Source organism: Alosa alosa, chromosome 12, assembly GCF_017589495.1.
Source record: "Alosa alosa isolate M-15738 ecotype Scorff River chromosome 12, AALO_Geno_1.1, whole genome shotgun sequence".
NCBI classification, from domain to species: domain Eukaryota; kingdom Metazoa; phylum Chordata; class Actinopteri; order Clupeiformes; family Clupeidae; genus Alosa; species Alosa alosa.
The window spans coordinates 852,194-868,746 of record NC_063200.1 but is presented as its reverse complement, the minus strand read 5'-3'; the positions used below and the strand labels follow the sequence as shown (position 1 = coordinate 868,746).

Genomic DNA, 16,553 nt, shown 5'->3' with positions numbered 1-16,553 from the left:
GACCCAGCCAAATCAACACACATATCTGAAGAGGTGGGGGGGGGGCAAAGAACATTTACAACAAACTCATTATTCCAGTTTCTGAAAAGGATTTTGGAGAATTTGAAGGTTAGAGCAGGAGATGTGAACAGAGGGGGGAGAACACAGTACATACACAGTGCTGTGAGAACAGGATGGACACACACACACACACAGTGCTTCAGGAAAGGTTTGATTTGAGGTCCTGCATGCACCATTTTGTTTGCAATATGGCTTCTCACACACACACACACACACACCACACACAGACTGTGCATAGCCTACTACAATATGGCGTCTCTTCATCATTTCACAGACTGTGTATAGTCTACTATTACAAGACTAAGGAAGAGGAGTTTGTATGTCAAGACCACCAATCATATCCAGACACCACACCAGAGCATGTGAGACTTTGAGTAATACCGCTCAACTCCCCTATAAAACCTACCAATCAGAGGATGAGGCAACACTCCTAAATATGGAGCAAGAGAACATGAACAAAAATGATACTGAGCTTTGGAAAAAGACCCCTGGCAGTGACTAGGATTACTAAAACAAGACTCTATACCAGAGACCCCTGGCAGTGACTAGGATTACTAAAACAAGACTCTATACCAGAGACCCCTGGCAGTGACTAGGATCAGTAAAACAAGACTCTATACCCTACAATAAGAGACCCCTGGCAGTGACTAGTATCACTAAAACAAGACTCTATACCAGAGACCCCTGGCAGTGACTAGTATCACTAAAACAATAAAAGTTTAAAGCAGCTATATGCAATCGTGACTAGCTATTAGCAATGAGCCCATGCTCCGGACTGGGGGCAGATGAGACTAGGGGCAGTGCATCACTACTAGAGATGAGACTGGGGGCAGTGCACCACTATTAGAAATGAGACTGGGGGCAGTGCATCACTACTAGAGATGAGACTGGGGGCAGTGCATCACTACTAGAGATAATAGATAGATAGATAGATACTTTATTGATCCCTTGGGGAAATTCAAGATGAGACTGGGGGCAGTGTATCACTACTAGAGATGAAACTGGGGGCAGTGTATCACTACTAGAGATGCATCACTGAGTGTAGAAGCCGACGTCCATAATCACATAGTTGCAGTTGACTAATAGCTGCTCCTGTGCATTTAGGCTAACTGAAATAAAACCATGCCAATCTCTAGGTATGGTGAAGGGTATGTGATGATGTGGGGCTGTTTTAATTCCTAAGGCCAAGGGAACTTTATCAGGATGCATAGTATCATGGATCCATGAAATAACTGGCTTTTAAAAATAAAAATGTACCTGCCTCTATGGGAATTTAACATAGGGGTGCCAATACTTACAAAATGTATTTATTTATGATACATTATTCATTCACAAAGAAAACTGGTGGATATGTCCTCATTTATTTTACTTAAGGCATTGAGATCAATTTCCAAAAGATGATTTCATATTCCTCTTTTTAGTCAACTTTAGCAGAGGTGCCAATACTGTTGGAGGGTACTGTATAACGAATGTAAAATATATGAGTCCACGATATTCAAATTTTTTCAGATGCAAATTATTTTTTTATGTGAGTGTAGCATACAATAAAAAAGTTACTGTAATAGCAAAATAATAACAGTTTGTATAAATAACTGCATTGCATCAAAGGCTTGACTATTTTCTGACCAAAGCACTTTTTTGAAGTTCTGTCAAACAAAAAAGCAAAGCCTAGCCTAAAGCCCAAAGCTGTCTACAACAACCAGCATGAGTACAGCGTATTGAAACAACACATTCTAATATACCATCTACAACAACCACCATGAGTATTGAGTACTGAAACACACGTTCTAATATACCATCTACAACAACCATCCATTTCAACCATTTCAAGTAGTACGTGTTGGCAACAATATCTCAAGCAGCATCACACTGAGCACGGGGGCCCCCCAAGGCTGCGTGCTCAGTCCGCTGCTCTTCACCCTGCTGACGCCTTGACTGCACTGCAACCTACAGCAACAACCACATAGTGAAATTTGCTGACCACACAACTCTGGTGGGTCTCATCACCAAGGCCGGCCGAGACTCAATACAGGTTGGAGGTCGACCTTCTGACCACGCGTGGTGCAGGGACAACAACCTCCTGCTGAACGTCAGCAAGACCAAGGAGATTGTTGTTGACTTCCGGAGGAGTCACACCCAACACCTGCCACTGACCATCGACGGTGCTGTGGTGGAGAGAGTGAGCAGCACCAAATTCCTGGGGGTGCACATCAGTGAAGACCTCTCCTGGACCACCAACACTGCATCACTGGCGAAGAAAGCTCAGCACCGCCTGTACTTCCTGCGGAAACTCAGGCGAGCAAGTGCTCCACCAGCCATCATGACCACATTCTACCGAGGCACCATTGAGAGCATCCTCTCCAGCTGTATCGCTGTGTGGGGCGGAAGCTGCACTGAACAGGAAAGCCCTGCAGCGCATAGTGAACATAGCTGGAAGGATTATTGGTGCTTCACTCCCCTCCCTGAAGGACATTTACACCTCCCACTTCACCCGCAAGGCGACCACAATTGTGAGTGATGCAAGTCACCCCGCTCACAATTTGTTTGATCTACTGCCCTCTGGGAAGAGGTACAGAAGCCTGCGCTCCCGCACCACCAGACTCACCAACAGCTTCATACACCAGGCTGTTAGGATCCTGAACTCTCTCCCCCCTCCACCCTCAGCTACATAACATCCTGGACTTTTAGACCCCTGCACTACTCCACTTGCACTACTCCACTTTTAACACTACTCCACCTGCACTGCACTTGCACTACTCCACCCTGCACTTGTACACTTGCACTACCTTGTTGTTGTTGTCCACCTGCACTACTCCACTGCACTACTTACCTGCACTTCCACTTGCACCACCACTTGCACTATGCCACACTTCCACACACTTGCAACTTGTTGTTGTCCTGAACACTTCTGCTGCCTCATAACCACTTTGCCATTGGCCTGAAACAGAACACTATTATATTTATTGTCTGACTGCACTATTATATTGACTGTCACAATTTTCTACCAAATTTTGCTGCTCTTATTTCTTCATTGTATGTGCCTTCTTATTTTTACTTTTGATATTGTTTACTTGAATGTTATGTTTGTCTGTGGACCTAATTGGTAAAATATGTCGTCTCTACCGTGGGATAGTAGGAAACGCAATTTCGATCTCTTTGTATGTCTTGACATGTGAAGAAATTGACAATAAAGCAGACTTTGACTTTTGACTTTGAACCATCATGAGTACAGAGTACTGAAACAACACGTTCTGATAGATCATCTCTACTGTCCGATGGCAGGTACACCAGTACACGTACAATACCACTGAAACAGGGGTGCTCTAAAACAGATGTGGGCTTGGTTTGGGGATCAGGGGTGCTCTGAAACAGGGTTGCTCTGAAACAGACTTGGGCTTGGTTTGGGGATCAGGGGTTCTCTGAAACAGGGTTGCTCTGAAACAGACTTGGGCTTGGTTTGGGGATCAGGGTTGCTCTGAAACAGACATGGGCTTGGTTTGGTCAGTGCTCCTCTTACTCAAGCTCTCTCTCTAACGCAGTTAGAGTATGTATCTATGTATGTATGAATGTATGTATGTATCTATCTATCTCTCTCAAATTAACAAGATTCAAGGTGAAACAATTCCATAGTGCTACAAATCACACACAACAAATAGGCTAAAGAAGGTTCTGTGTGTGTGATTTAAATGCACAAAAAAGACCTCTGTTAAGTTTTGCAGCAAGGCAATGTGTTCTCTTATGTCGGTATGGTCAAACCAAACAAACTTCAACTGGCAAGCAGAAGGTTCTGTGTGTGTGTTTTTAAATGCACAAAAAAGCTGACATTACCCATGTAAATCCTAACCATGCAAAACAGTTTTCCATAAAGAACCAAGCGATATTTAATAGGAGCAGGGTAGGTGTTCTTTAGACTTTTGGGACTGGTTGCACAATCTCTCCTAAAGACTTGTTTTACTAACACTTAAAACACTGGTCATGAAAACACTTCCATTGATGTCAACACTACAGGCAATATGAACGTAGATGCCTAACACTGACAGGATTTAGTGTTAATGTTAGGCATAAGTATAAAGTTTATGCTATATTTTAAACCAATTAATATCAATAAATATATTATCATATCTAATGAAGAAACTGCCACCTCATGTTAGGACTGCAACATACTTGATGACAGAATTAACAAATCTACACAATTACTCTCTCACAAGGATGGTGCTGAAACCAGCAAACATATCTTTTCACTACTGACTCCATGAAGTCATACTCACATATGGGATCACAATGGGCTGCATAGTGCTGCATATGGGATCAAAATCACCAAGCATATGTCTATGAACTGCAATAGTGCGCTGCTTGGGCTAGGCCTTTTAACATGGCTAATCTAATGTATATTGTGGCATTACAGCAGTGGGTGTGTGCAGTGCTGAAATAAAGCACCAATGTAGTGGCATAAGGCAATTTGTAAAGAAATTCACTTTAACAGAATGCATTAGACCATTGTCCAATCAATATGTTAATTAACATTTATCAATAAAGGCAACATACAAAACAGATCATTGTAGCGTAGCTTCCAGTTGCCTAGCAACACAACCACAAAAGTCAGCAGTTCCTGCTGCATTAAATCGAATTGATATGTGGTCAAGTGTGTGACTTCATTACGAGGGTATTTGACGAGAAAGGCTTCAAATATGACTCAGACAATCATATTTCAGAAGTGGAAATATCCGTTTTATAATTCAATTTTCAACATTTGCACAGGTTGGATGCCAATAAAAGACAGAATTGCCAAGGGCTATATATCCTCCCTTTCTCCTTCTGCAATTTCAACAGAGATGAAAGAAATCAATCAATAGCAAAAGAGGAATTTATTGAACCCACTGATTGGGCTTCATGCTGGTCCAATATAAAGAAGCAAATCGAGGAGTACAACCTTTTTCCAGCAGTGGAATAAGACGAGCGGAGGAAGGGTCATTCTGCTAGATGGACACACAAAGAGTGGGCCACTGCTACCTCTGGTGAAAAAGAACGTCGTCAAGGCTGCACATATTGCATGAGCCGAAAAGGGTGTTAGCAGGCTTTATTACACGGCTCTTCACAAGACAAGTAGAACGCTTTTGCGATTGACTTGAATGGGATTTCCCAACGTTCTACGGTAAAATAAATTAATGTAATTACCGCTGCAAACATATAATTACCGCTGTCAATGACAACGGGTTTTGTGCTGCTGATCATATCAAGTATTCCGGTCACTTCTTGCATTGGAACTTCATTCAAAAGTGAAAGCAGACGGTTGATCAGCTGTGTTCTAAAGAATATTTGATTCAAGTTCAGCGTGTGTTGCGAACTATTTGTTTCTCAGCAAAAGCCACGCGCGAAATGGTAACAAATAAGTGTAAAGAGACATATCATGGAGTTTATTTTTTTCGTTTTGGCAAGTAGCCGTATAATAAGTGGGATAATGTATAGAACGCCGGTCATTATGGGAAAATAAGTCCCTTCAGGGAGAAACAAGACCCCTCCGCTGGTGCGTCAGGGTCCGGTTCGCCCTGTCGGGACTTATTTTCCCATAATGACCGGCGTTCTATACATTATCCCTTACGGAACGTCGTCAAGGCTGCACGTATCGCTACGCATGAGCCGAAAAGGGTTTTAGATGTTAGCAGGCTGGAACGTCGTCAAGGCTGCACGAATCGCTACACATTGGATCCTTGCCACCACAAAGAATGTTTCAGCAACACAAAGACAAGACATTGAAAAATGAGAATAGCTCCATTCTGCATCATTGAACACAGGCATAATTCTGTTTTATCGTGGATACAGTATTTATAATAGAGAACTAACTGCTTTACTTGCCCTTCTACACACAGAGGTAAAGCATTCACTATGTGCTAGGCACTTTTGCACCGTGTGCTAACCATGTGCTTCACTCCATATCTATATGGCAACTGGACACATGATATGACAATTTGTATGGATGCACCAAAAACTGCATGACTATACAATGTATTTGAAACATAGGCCAAGTAAGGAAATTACTTTTGCAAATAATATTTCAATACAAAATGGGGTTCTATTATTATCACATACTGAGACTTAAAGTGATTACCGTCTCCCTCATTCTCAATAACAGCCTCCACATTACTTTCCCCTGCATCTCCATGATTGCTTTTGGAATTTGTCATCCGCAATAATGCAAAAATATACATCCCAGAGAAAAATATACATCCCAGAGAGAAAAAAAAAACCTCTTTTCCCCTTTCTTCCCCTCGGCCTCCATTATCTAGACTGGTTTGAAAACAGAAAAAAAATGTCATGTCTTAAAAATTCCAATCCAAATGGCACAGCAATCTCCATAAAACCTTTTTCAATTTATATGCAAATGTGAATTAAATTTTAATAAAGGGGGGGATATTGAAACGAAACTCAGACTTGAATTATACAAATATAAATCCTGAAAGAACAGACTAAAATTAGAAATTCAAGGCAGTATCCGGCCTGCCGCTAAGCCCTTGAACACAGCCAGATTAAATTTTTGATGAAAATCAAAATGGCTATGCAGGAACTGACAAGCAGACCTGCCCTATTGTGATGTATAGATCCCTTAAACTAAAGGGCAATTCATGTGCCTAACAACACCCCCACAAACACACACACACAATTTTCATATAAATTACCTTCGGCTGCACATTTTCATTTTTAGAAAGCCTGAACTTTTAGAGACTGCTCTAAAAACCAAGGATATTGGGTAGTTGTGAGGTAGGGTGGAGGGTGTTTTAGCATCTCTGTGTGTGTGTGTGTGTGTGTGTGTGTGTAGTTGCGAGGTGGGGGTGGAGGGTGTTTAAGCATCTGTTTTCAGCAGCAATTCTTTCAGTTCATACATAAATTCATGAAACCAACAAAGGTTTAATTTCATATCACCAGAGAAAAATACAGAGCAAAAAGGCCTATATTTACAACCAGTCCAGCACAGCAGAAACACAGGGCAGGGGAAGCATGCCAAGGCACTGCATACTCACATCTTTAATATCACAGCTCTAAGGTCCTATCGCCACATGAAGAGCACGTCATGAACCATCTACCGTGGTCTCAAAGAGGAGGGGGTCAGAAGAAAACACAGAACAGCAAGGGTCCTCTAAGCCAACACACTCACACAAATGAATGCAATACTAGGAAAAAACACAGAGCAGCAAGGGTCATGTGCGCACACCACACACACACACACACACACACACACACACACACAGACACACAGACACACAGGGAGGTGACTTGAGACGGAAGTTAATTTCAACAAAGCTCGAGATAAGAGAGTTGTGGTTTCCTATTAAAACACAACAGACATTAAGTAGCTGCACGCGATGACGTCATGTTCTCTTCTCTCCTCTCCCTCCTCTTTGCCCGTTAATAGAAAAGGAAATGAAAACTAGGCCTGACTCAAGGCTTGCGTCTGAGTGTTCAACTAGAGTTGCGTCGGAGTGTCATGCGAGAGGGCGGCGAGGAGGCCTACCTCTCTGCCGCCGCAGCCTGAGGGGTCGGGGGTCTGGTCAGAGCTCCTCTCAGTCCAATGCCACCGTCTTCCCGGAGAGCTGGAGAGAGAGAGACAGAGTGAGTCCTGAAAGGAGGAGTGCGACGGGTTAAAATTAGCCATTCGGCCTCATGCTACGCTAGCCCAAGGTCTGGGAGCGGGGGAAGTTCACAGTAGAAATTTACACTCGCTGCTCTGTGGAAAGTTTCAAGAATTTATGCAGAAGGTGGTGGGGTGGTGTGTGTGTGTGTGTGTGTGTGTGTGTGGGGTGGAAGCTAAGTGCTTTTCGCTCATGTGAGGAGAGAGAGGCAAAGACACTGACAACACCTCCAGTGGACATCTCAGACCGAGAAAGAATACGCCATCTCCGCTTGCCTTCGCTACAGAAAAGGCCAAGTGAGGGTACAGCAGAAACATGGTGTATCTTGTGTAAACAGTGTCCTTAGAACATTAGAACAATCCTGGTCAAAATCTGAAGTAAAAAATGTTTTTTTGTTTGACTTGGATAGCACTGAGAAGATGAAGGCAGTATTTTTAGCCACTCTTTTCTGCAGCACGTTTCCCTAGGGAACAGTCCTACAACTTCAGGAGCCGTTTCTTTTAGCTTAGGCATACACCATTCGGTCAATGTCAAGCTTTCGAAATTGGTGCCAATTTCACTTTTCACTGTCTAATTTTCTACACAGGGGACACAATTCAAACTGCTCAGAACTGAAATAAACAACAAAAATTACACAATTTTGCCTTTGTTTTTTTTTTTTCCTTCCCCCAAAGATGTGGCAATTCACAAGTGAGGCCTAATTTTGTAACCACATTACAACAATGACTCTTCCTCTTCTGGAACAGCCGAGGATGCCTCGCACAGACGACCATCTATTTACAGAACAGCACACTCTGAATTCCTCACTTTGTCACCAACTCCACCATTTTGTGTTCTCTCATTTAAGGCGGAAAACATTTTCCAGACCAGAAGTCATAAATTTACATTAATATGTAAAAAAAAAAAAAAAAGGCAGAGGCAATTTTGTAAGTCACTGTGGGCAAAAATTAAACGTCAACAGGAGTCTAAATTCAGCAGAGTGTTTATTAAAACTGGAGCCTTCCTGCCTCCCTCGTTTCGACAGAAACAATTTTAACTGAAATGGCTCCTTTCCGAGTGCAGGCAATTCCAGTTAGTCATTTACTAGGAAAACAAAATGGCGGTAACTTTATGCTACATCATACCTGAGCCTAGACTTCTCTTATTCCTTCTTGCACGAAAAGGTTGCTCACAGCCATGAATGATTCGGGCCAATATACCTTTATCTCTCATGACAATTTTCAAAATGCCAAGCTGCAGAAATAAACAGTCACAGGCAATATAAATATGTCCTATAAAATAACATCACAAGGCGCAATCTTCCCCACATCTGCTGTCTGCTACCGACATTTATGCTGTTTTTTCCCCCCTCAGTCATTTCCCCACATTGCCTACAGTACATACAAATCATTCTGCTTTGATTTAATTTCCCAATATCTGGAGCATGTTTGCCAGCCAGGAGAGTCAAAGTTCAAATTCATATTCCACTGCAGCGGAGACAAATTTGAAACCAACCTCTGAAATCTGAGCCGCAGTAAAAGGTCAGTGAAATGACAACAGGCTTTGCCAGATCGGATTGCTGACTGAAAACAAAAATGAAGCCTCCCCCCAACGGCAGAGGCAAATTGTTTTGTGTGACTACAAGATTAATGTAAACAACAGAATGAAATCACCTAGGATTGTTGTTTTTTCCCCCGTCCCTTCACATAATCTGCTGATGAACACAAAAAGGCTCTCCACTGTATATGTGGGTAAGCTTTTATATTGTGTTTGGTCAGTGCATTTCAATTTTTGTTTGGAGATTCCGCACAAAAGAGGTTTTCCAGCATCTCATTTTGGAGAATGTAGCATCTGCACATTGTCCTCACTTCCTCAAAACTGAAAACACAGACGTAAAACAGATGAAGGAACAAAAATAAACCTGAAGCTCATTGTTGAAATTGGGAACTCAATTTGGTCACACACCCTGATTCTATGTGAGTCTAAATTGTGAAAGACTGTTTGAAAATGTCCCAAGACTCCTTAAGAAAACTGGATGAAATCTAGGATTAGGTCAATAACAGGATCCCAGCAAATTCGGAGGTAAAAACAGCCTGATTAGGCCTATGTGCAGTAACAACAAAAAGGTTTAAAATGGTCGCTTTCCTAGCTTCACAGAAGCTGGGGTTCAGAATGCAGCAAAGCTTGGATTGATCATTTCTCTGGTAGAGGGGGGGGGGGGGGGGGGGGGGGGGGGCTCCACAAAAGGATAGGCTACCAATAAAAGTAGTCCTCCAGAGAGAATAGAATTCACCACAACACGGATCTCCATAATGAACTGCACATGACTTCATCAATTAATTCACACTGCTTAAAACCTGACAATATTTATACAAATATTTGTATAAAAATGTAAACAATCATCATCAACAACAAATCAACCATTTCTTACTGTGGTTCTCTTTACCTCATTCAAACATAGTTTATGGAGAGAAAGAAAGGGAGAACGAGAACATTTCAACTGGCGAGTCAATCATGAGAAGCTCACAACGCAAACTGGCATATTTCAGATTCATTGCGGGCTAGATTGTGAAATTTAAATTAAATGCACAATCAAATTAATTGTAATTCTTTCATTTTGAAAAAATATCCGCCGACAGGTGGCGCCAAGTTCAAAACTAAAACGAACTAAGAGACGTTCTGTCAACATTTTCATCAAAAAATATGGACCGTGTCAGACAAATGTCCAAACAGTAACAGCACTCTAAACAAATAAACACAATTCTGTGGTAATACGCCACGACTTAACACATGGCAGCGCAAAATGCGGAATTAGTCAGAAATTCTGTGAAAATTCTCCAAACATGGCTGCGTGTGTGTGGGTTTTGTGTTTTCAGATTCTTTCCCTACCCTTCATGTTTTTTCCGTCCCGGAACATTTCTCTCAACATTCAACTTCATTTCTCAGGCAGCATAAAACAGCACCGAGGAATTCACTGCGCACTCGGTGACATGCAAAACAAACTACAATTGCGAACTGAAACTTAAACTAAACAGTCTTTTAAAAATTCAACAGATTAGCTTTCAGCACAGGTTATAACATTTCCCTCGTTGCCAACGAAACATGCTGAATTAGCTTGGTGCAAGCGTACATGAATTCGTTTCGATACAAACCTTTCGACTAATTACGTGAGCAAGTGGCCATTGGAAATTTCTAAATTTGAGATTTCTAAAAATCAGTCAAACCCAAGTAAGTACCGTGTGTCGTTCCCTCCCAAAATGATGCGGCTCATTCGGGTTGTGTCGCTGGATCCCTCGAAACCTCCTCCTTAAACCTTAGGGTGACGGCGCTGTCGGCAGTAAAGGAACATTTGGATTTCAAAATTCTCTCAATGAATTTGCCCGCAACCTTGTGTTCTTCCGGAACGTCTCCGGGTACTTCACTTCAAGCGGGATACACACAACACGCCTCTCTGGACACCGTTTCCCTTCTCGCAGGGTGTGTGTGGTGGTCTGTCCTGTAAAATCGTTCATCCGCCATCATGCAAGGGCAGGTTCCCAATTCGCAGCGCCTGACTCTAGCTAGCTACAATGCATCAAATAATACACGGAATCTGTTCCGCGGAGGCACGACCGTAAAGTTGCCCAGGAAATAATGTTATTTGGTGCCCTGCACATTGCTGGCTCCAGCCAAAGACCATATTGAGTAGTTCTGTGGAAAGAAAGAATGAACGTTACCCTGTTTTGTGTCCAAATAAAACAGCGTTTTCATCCATAAATGTTAGACTGTAGCCTAATTGCGAGCCAAAATTGTGGAAATGACTAGCTAAGGCAAACATACATTTTGACAGCCTGTAAAACATTCTTGAAGTTATTATCAATCAAGCAGCATTTCTACCAGTTATTCATCAATGACAACTTTTACCAAATAGCCTAAAAGGATAGGCCTGTCGACCTATAACTTTATCCAAGCACAGGTTCAGATTTATTCACTAGCCTAGACTCTGCACTTGGTGTCTTTCATGAAGAATTACTTTTCCAAAATCTGACTTTTTCACCCAGTGGTTCAGTGGGACTGATTCTGTACAGTGGCACTCTCTTATGGAGATAGTTGGCCAACAAATTTACATTTATTTATTTATTTTATATTTTTTCCCAATTCCAAATACAAATTTACAAGTTCATGCAATATTTTGTAAATTACATTTTTCACCATAATGTTAAAAAAAACAGGAGCCTACATGAGCACTGCCAGACAAGTGGATTGTGATATTTGTGCAATGAGCATGTAAGCCATGCATTCACAAAAGTAGCCTATGCTAAGGCCTACTCAAAAAAGGCTTCATTGGTTATGCAAGATTTAGATCAGATTCAAAGTTCTAGTGGTTTATTGGTGTTTACAGGACTTATCTTACCAAATTTAGTATGAAACATATATTAGATTAAGGTTTGTTTGACTAGGAAAGAAAGAAAGAAAGAAATTATATGAAATTTGTTTTCCTTTATAGGCTAGATGTTTGCCGAGCACCTTAACATGAAATTAAGGGGAGTCCACAGTTTGGATTGGATTTTCCTAAAGGTTGTTGATATTTCAGTTTTAATCAAATGACAGTCATCCATTTGTGCTTCTGAAACACTGTGTTGATTGGCTTGATTAAAGTTTTAAGGCTATAGAGGACAGTGTGGAACAATTAAAGTTCTATAGGACAGTGTGGAACAATTCAAATTCTACATGTAAAGTTCAAAATTTAGTGTAATATATAAAAGTGTACCACCCAAACTACACTACACTACCTACTTAATATACTGCCTATAATTATAATTAAGCATTCATAATATATAGGCTATATATATATATATATATATATATATATATATATATATATAAAAAAAGTGTTTGCCCCCTGTTAAAACATAACTTAATGGTGGTTTTTCACACCTGAGTAAATTTAGCCATACCCAGGCCTGATTACTGCCACACCTGTTCTTAATCAAGAAATCACTTAAATAGTACCTGCCTGACAAAGGCCAAAAGATACCTCAGTCCAGCAGATGGCATAATACACTTGATTGTAAACTGCCATAAAACTCTACAGAAGAAGAAGAAGATAGAGATAGATAGATAGATAGATACTTTATTTATCCCCGAGGGGGAAATTCAGGGGGTCTCAGTAGCATACAGACATCACACACAACATGCACTTACAGCAGAAAATGGTAAATATAAGTATAAGTATAAACATATAACCAAACTCCACTGTACAATAGAGACAGTAGGAGATAAGAAAAACTAAATATTAAAATATAAATAACTATATAATAAAAACTATACTAAATATACTATATAAATAAATGTAAAAAATCCAGTGTGCTTGAGGGTGATCAAGCATGAGACGCTTGTAGTGATGGGGCCTGTAGTTCTGTGTGCATGGTGAGAGAAGGCCAAAAGATCCTCAAAAGCTAAACATCATGGCAACATTCAATGAAATTTAGGAACAAATGAGATCTATCAGTCTGGAAAAGGTTCTAAGGCCAAAGGTTCTAAAGCTTTGGGACCCCAGCAAACCACAGTGAGAGCCATTATCCACAAATGCCAAAAACATGGAACAGTGGTGAACCTTTCCAGGAGTGGCCAGCCAACTAAAATTGCCCCAAGAGCGCAGTGATGACTCCAAGAGGTCACAAATGACCCCACAACAACATCCACAGAACTGCAGGCCCCACTTGCCTCAGCTAAGGTCAGAGTTCATGACTCCACCATAAGAGCAGTGCTGGAGGAAGTACTGAAGCTCAGTACTTAAGTAAAAGTACAAATAAGCAGAGAAATATTTACTTGTAAAAGTACCACAATGACAACCCTACTTAAGTAAAAAGGGTTAGGGTCAGATTCAAAGTTCTAGTGGTTTATTGGTGTTTACAGGACTTATCTTACCAAATTTAGTATGAAACATATATTAGATTAAGGTTTGTTTGACTAGGAAAGAAAGAAAGAAAGAAATTATATGAAATTTGTTTTGCTTTATAGGCTAGATGTTTGCCGAAACACCTTAACATGAAATTAAGGGGAGTCCACAGTTTGGATTGGATTTTCCTAAAGGTTGTTGATATTTCAGTTTTAATCAAATGACAGTCATCCATTTGTGCTTCTGAAACACTGTGTTGATTGGCTTGATTAAAGTTTTAAGGCTATAGAGGACAGTGTGGAACAATTAAAAGTTCTATAGGACAGTGTGGAACAATTCAAATTCTACATGTAAAGTTCAAAATTTAGTGTAATATATAAAAGTGTACCACCCAAACTACACTACACTACCTACTTAATATACTGCCTATAATTATAATTAAGCATTCATAATATATAGGCTATATATATATATATATATATATATATATATATATATATATATATATATATATATATATATAAAAAGTGTTTGCCCCCCTGTTAAAACATAACTTAATGGTGGTTTTTCACACCTGAGTAAATTTAGCCATACCCAGGCCTGATTACTGCCACACCTGTTCTTAATCAAGAAATCACTTAAATAGTACCTGCCTGACAAAGGCCAAAAGATACCTCAGTCCAGCAGATGGCGGTAATACACTTGATTGTAAACTGCCATAAAACTCTACAGAAGAAGAAGAAGATAGAGATAGATAGATAGATACTTTATTTATCCCCGAGGGGAAATTCAGGGGGGTCTCAGTAGCATACAGACATCACACACAACATGCACTTACAGCAGAAATGGTAAATATAAGTATAAGTATAAACATATAACCAAACTCCACTGTACAATAGAGACAGTAGGAGATAAGAAAAACTAAATATTAAAATATAAATAACTATATAATAAAAACTATACTAAATATACTATATAAATAAATGTAAAAAATCCAGTGTGCTTGAGGGTGATCAAGCATGAGACGCTTGTAGTGATGGGGCCTGTAGTTCTGTGTGCATGGTGAGAGAAGGCCAAAAGATCCTCAAAAGCTAAACATCATGGCAACATTCAATGAAATTTAGGAACAAATGAGATCTATCAGTCTGGAAAAGGTTCTAAGGCCAAAGGTTCTAAAGCTTTGGGACCCCAGCAAACCACAGTGAGAGCCATTATCCACAAATGCCAAAAACATGGAACAGTGGTGAACCTTTCCAGGAGTGGCCAGCCAACTAAAATTGCCCCAAGAGCCAGTGATGACTCCAAGAGGTCACAAATGACCCCACAACAACATCCACAGAACTGCAGGCCCCACTTGCCTCAGCTAAGGTCAGAGTTCATGACTCCACCATAAGAGCAGTGCTGGAGGAAGTACTGAAGCTCAGTACTTAAGTAAAAGTACAAATAAGCAGAGAAATATTTACTTGTAAAAGTACCACAATGACAACCCTACTTAAGTAAAAAGGGTTAGGGTCAGATTCAAAGTTCTAGTGGTTTATTGGTGTTTACAGGACTTATCTTACCAAATTTAGTATGAAACATATATTAGATTAAGGTTTGTTTGACTAGGAAAGAAAGAAAGAAAGAAATTATATGAAATTTGTTTTGCTTTATAGGCTAGATGTTTGCCGAGCACCTTAACATGAAATTAAGGGGAGTCCACAGTTTGGATTGGATTTTCCTAAAGGTTGTTGATATTTCAGTTTTAATCAAATGACAGTCATCCATTTGTGCTTCTGAAACACTGTGTTGATTGGCTTGATTAAAGTTTTAAAGCTATAGGAGGACAGTGTGGAACAATTAAAGTTCTATAGGACAGTGTGGAACAATTCAAATTCTACATGTAAAGTTCAAAATTTAGTGTAATATATAAAAGTGTACCACCCAAACTACACTACACTACCTACTTAATATACTGCCTATAATTATAATTAAGCATTCATAATATATAGGCTATATATATATATATATATATATATATATATATATATATATATATATATATATATATAAAAGTGTTTGCCCCCTGTTAAAACATAACTTAATGGTGGTTTTTCACACCTGAGTAAATTTAGCCATACCCAGGCCTGATTACTGCCACACCTGTTCTTAATCAAGAAATCACTTAAATAGTACCTGCCTGACAAAGGCCAAAAGATACCTCAGTCCAGCAGATGGCGGTAATACACTTGATTGTAAACTGCCATAAAACTCTACAGAAGAAGATAGAGATAGATAGATAGATACTTTATTTATCCCGAGGGGAAATTCAGGGGGTCTCAGTAGCATACAGACATCACACACAACATGCACTTACAGCAGAAATGGTAAATATAAGTATAAGTATAAACATATAACCAAACTCCACTGTACAATAGAGACAGTAGGAGATAAGAAAAACTAAATATTAAAATATAAATAACTATATAATAAAAACTATACTAAATATACTATATAAATAAATGTAAAAATCCAGTGTGTGCTTGAGGGTGATCAAGCATGAGACGCTTGTAGTGATGGGGCCTGTAGTTCTGTGTGCATGGTGAGAGAAGGCCAAAAGATCCTCAAAAGCTAAACATCATGGCAACATTCAATGAAATTTAGGAACAAATGAGATCTATCAGTCTGGAAAAGGTTCTAAGGCCAAAGGTTCTAAAGCTTTGGGACCCCAGCAAACCACAGTGAGAGCCATTATCCACAAATGCCAAAAACATGGAACAGTGGTGAACCTTTCCAGGAGTGGCCAGCCAACTAAAATTGCCCCAAGAGCGCAGTGATGACTCCAAGAGGTCACAAATGACCCCACAACAACATCCACAGAACTGCAGGCCCCACTTGCCTCAGCTAAGGTCAGAGTTCATGACTCCACCATAAGAGCAGTGCTGGAGGAAGTACTGAAGCTCAGTACTTAAGTAAAAGTACAAATAAGCAGAGAAATATTTACTTGTAAAAGTACCACAATGACAACC

The 16,553-nt window shown here is 40.1% G+C and overlaps 1 protein-coding gene across 1 annotated transcript in view; it reads right to left on the bottom strand.

The window, feature by feature from the left end:
- Positions 1-7,760, bottom strand: part of znf618 (zinc finger protein 618) — a 42,526-nt gene extending 34,766 nt beyond the window's left edge. Inside the window, 1 exon segment of the mRNA XM_048259487.1 lies at positions 7,568-7,760. The gene's annotated coding sequence lies outside the window, so the exon portion shown is untranslated.
- Positions 7,761-16,553: the final 8,793 nt, after the last annotated feature.